This window comes from Alosa pseudoharengus, unplaced genomic scaffold (genome assembly GCF_046254945.1).
Source record: "Alosa pseudoharengus isolate Yale_2024_CS ecotype anadromous, Long Island Sound unplaced genomic scaffold, YU_APseudo_1.1 YU_APseudo_1.1_scf_75, whole genome shotgun sequence".
Lineage (NCBI taxonomy): Eukaryota > Metazoa > Chordata > Actinopteri > Clupeiformes > Clupeidae > Alosa > Alosa pseudoharengus.
In genome coordinates, this window is record NW_027468865.1 from 88,478 (window position 1) to 92,401 (window position 3,924).

Here is a 3,924-nt window from a genome sequence, read left to right on the forward strand (position 1 = left end):
AATGATTTGGAAAATATCTGAGAGATTTTGAAATTTGTCAAAAATCTGTCTTTTATCCTGACCCCGGACCTTATGTGAAAACTAAGAAAAACTGAAAAGTACTAAAAAAAATCAAACCAATTTTGTTACACTTTTTTGCACTAGTTCATGCATTTCACATGTCTAGAAATTAAATAAAAAATGATTTGGACAATATCTGACATATTTTGAAATTTGTCAAAAATCTGTCTTTTGTCCTGACCCCGGACCTTATGTGAAAACTAAGAAAAACTGCAAGGTACTAAAAAAAAATCAAACCAATTTTTTCACACTTTCTTGCCCTAGTTCATGCATTTCACATGTCTAGAAATTAAATAAAAAATGATTTGGACAATATCTGACAGATTTTGAAATTTGTCAGAAATCTGTATTTTGTCCTGACCCCGGACCTTATGTGAAAACTAAGAAAAACTGCAAGGTACTAAAAAAAATCAAACCAATTTTTTTACACTTTTTTGCCCTAGTTCATGCATTTCACATGTCTAGACGTGAAATAAAAAATAATTTGGACAATATCTGACATATTTAGAAATTTGTCAAAAATCTGTCTTTTGTCCTGACCCCGGACCTAATGTGAAAACTAAAAAAAACTGAAAGGTACTAAAAAAAATCAAACCAATTTTTTTACACTTTTTTGCACTAGTTCATGCATTTCACATGTCTATAAGTGAAATAAAAAATGATTTGGACAATATCTGACAGATTTTGAAATTTGTCAAAAATCTGTCTTTTGTCCTGACCCCGGACCTTATGTGAAAACTAAGAAAAACTGAAAAGTACTAAAAAAAATCAGACCAATTTTGTTAGACTTTTTTGCACTAGTTCATGCATTTCACATGTCTAGACGTGAAATAAAAAATAATTTGGACAATATCTGACATATTTTGAAATTTGTCAAAAATCTGTCTTTTGTCCTGACCCCGGACCTTATGTGAAAACTAAAAAAAACTGAAAGGTACTAAAAAAAAATCAAACCAATTTTTTCACACTTTCTTGCCCTAGTTCATGCATTTCACATGTCTAGAAATTAAATAAAAAATGATTTGGACAATATCTGACAGATTTTGAAATTTGTCAGAAATCTGTATTTTGTCCTGACCCCGGACCTTATGTGAAAACTAAGAAAAACTGAAAAGTACTAAAAAAAATCAGACCAATTTTTTTTCACTTTTTTTGCCCTAGTTCATGCATTTCACATGTCTAGAAATGAAATAAAAAATTATTTGGACAATATCTGACAGATTTTGAAATTTGTCAAAAATCTGTCTTTTGTCCTGACCCCGGACCTTATGTGAAAACTAAGAAAAACTGAAAGGTACTAAAAAAAATCAAACCAATATTTTTACACTTTTTTGCCCTAGTTCATGCATTTCCCCAGGTAGCAAAAATTGTGCGGGCCGAAAGCGGCCCGATTAAGGCGAAAACACTCGGCCGATCCTCGGCATGAATCTAGGTCCGATTGCTCTGCGAGCACTCGGCTGTGACGCGGCCCTATTGCGGAACGCCGAGTGAGATGACGTAAAGCCCCCGCCCCCAATCCAGTTCCTTGGGTTTATTTTAATTTTATTGATTTCCATTCGTGTCAAGTTAATACCAGAATCGCTAAACAGCCGTTCTTTATAGGCTACAAGATAAACTGAAAATACAAATACAAGTAGACAGTTTTCATGTTTAAAACATTTTTTTTATTATTATTGGAGCACACTTAAGTGTGACACCCTATGATGTCTGCCGGTTTGCCCTCTGGCTTCGGCCACCATCCTTGTCACAGGCCAGCTGCAGCCATCTGGTGATGAGGAGCTCTATCTCCTTTTCGGAGGAATCTTTGGTTAGGGCATTCCGGCGGACTGCATCTGAGAAAAACACAAGAAGAGAGCAGCATGATCATGTGATGTATACTCAGTGTAGCACTTATGTCACTGCAACCGCACCACCTTGCAGTTATCACTTGTGTCACTGCAATCACCACATTGCAGTTATCCAGTACTGACCACACTTTTCAAAATGAGCCTTTTGAATGCAGGCTTTTGGTTGGCCCCACTCCAATTAATGAGTCTCGCCAGCGAGGTGTTCATGGCTCTTGAATGTCAATATATACGTGAACACATCTAAAAAGCTATCCCCCTGGCATTGATAAGTCAAACACGTCTGAATTTAATTGCAAACAATAGCCTATGCAAATACAAGATCTATGCAGAAGGCTAGACAGACTTGCTCATTGTTTGCAATTAACTTCAGATATGTCTGGTCTATCAATGCCAAGGGAATCCCTTCTCAGGGACGTTGGGGTAGGCTGCGGTAACAGCCCAGCTAGTCAATGTTAGCTACCTTGAGCTAAATGGTGTTGTTAGCTGGATGCGTTCGCTCCATAAAAGTACAACTAAGCCAGCTAACTTTTTGTTCCACTTTATTTTCTTCCACAGGTCAAAGACCGTGCTCGTAAAAAACACGAAAATTGCATCCAAGCTGCGAAGAACCCATGAGCTAACAACACCCCAGCTAGTCAATGTTAGTTACCCTGAGCTAAACAGCTAGCTACGTTCGCGCCTTAAAAGCCGGAGACACTTTCATATATATTTTCCCCAACTTGCACTACTTTACTCAGGCAGGCATGATAAAGAATTTTAGGTTGTTGTCCTAATTAATAATTATTAATTGCATTGCATTTCTGAATTCTTTCTTCTCGTTTCATCTGGAGGATAGACGAAGAAACCTCATGAACAAAGTTTAAACGGATCGATAATAATCAATATTTAATCAGCAATAATTCGAAATATGTAGAGTTAATGTAAAATGTTAAGGAAACTCAATTGTTAATGCTTTTTAAGGAAATGTTAGACAAGACTTACCTCAAGTTCACCGTTTTCGCAGTCTGCTCCCATCCAAAGTTTTCGAGTCTTCTCTCATCCAAAGTTGTAAACGTCACTCCAGTGACGTGCTTCTTGACGCTTGCTGCAGTTGAAATCGGCTGAATACGGGTAAAAACGGTCTGAGCCGAGCGCCCAGAGTTTAACAGCAATCACCGGTCAATGCTGGTAAAAAATTTAATTGGCCAGTAAAATGAGTTGCACACTCAGTTGCTAACAAAACGTTGTACATGTAGGCTACCCACCCCATCCCAAGTAAACACAGGATTAGTCTGCATGTTAAAAAATATATGGGCCAGTAAAAACTATATAAGATAGGCTATTAGATAGGATAAGATAAGATAGTAGCCTACTTTATTCATCCCGAAGGAAATTCAAGAAAATATATATTTTGGCTGGCATTTTGTTTCTATCACCCATTATTGGTAGATGACCCAAAAGTAAAAAAAAAAAAAAGTTGTAGGTGCGGTAGCATGGCTGCCTGCAGGTGGCAAAATTACCTGGCCCAATTGCGTTTACCACGACTCAGCCGATGCCGCGACGCAGCCGACAGCGCCGCAGGTTTTACGGAAGCGGCCCGCTCCTACTTGCTAGCTGGGTCACATGTCTATAAGTGAAATAAAAAATGATTTGGACAATATCTGACATATTTTGAAATTTGTCAAAATTCTGTCTTTTGTCCTGACCCCGGACCTTATGTGAAAACTAAGAAAAACTGCAAGGTACTAAAAAAAATCAAACCAATTTTTTTACACTTTTTTGCCCTAGTTCATGCATTTCACATGTCTAGACGTGAAATAAAAAATAATTTGGACAATATCTGACATATTTAGAAATTTGTCAAAAATCTGTCTTTTGTCCTGACCCCGGACCTAATGTGAAAACTAAAAAAAACTGAAAGGTACTAAAAAAAATCAAACCAATTTTTTTACACTTTTTTGCACTAGTTCATGCATTTCACATGTCTATAAGTGAAATAAAAAATGATTTGGACAATATCTGACAGATTTTGAAATTT

At 36.8% G+C, this 3,924-nt stretch overlaps 1 long non-coding RNA gene across 2 annotated transcripts; it reads right to left on the minus strand.

Annotated features, from left to right (window-relative positions):
• Positions 1–1,430: 1,430 nt before the first annotated feature.
• LOC143111237 (uncharacterized) lies at positions 1,431–3,496 on the minus strand. Of its 2 annotated transcripts, none has more exons than XR_012984511.1 (3): positions 3,426–3,483; positions 2,889–3,071; positions 1,431–1,892 (listed from the first exon to the last, which is right to left on the minus strand). It is a non-coding gene; the product is annotated as an uncharacterized LOC143111237 (long non-coding RNA). The 2 variants fall into 2 exon arrangements; XR_012984510.1 differs by having other exon boundaries at positions 1,432–1,892; positions 3,407–3,496.
• Positions 3,497–3,924: the final 428 nt, after the last annotated feature.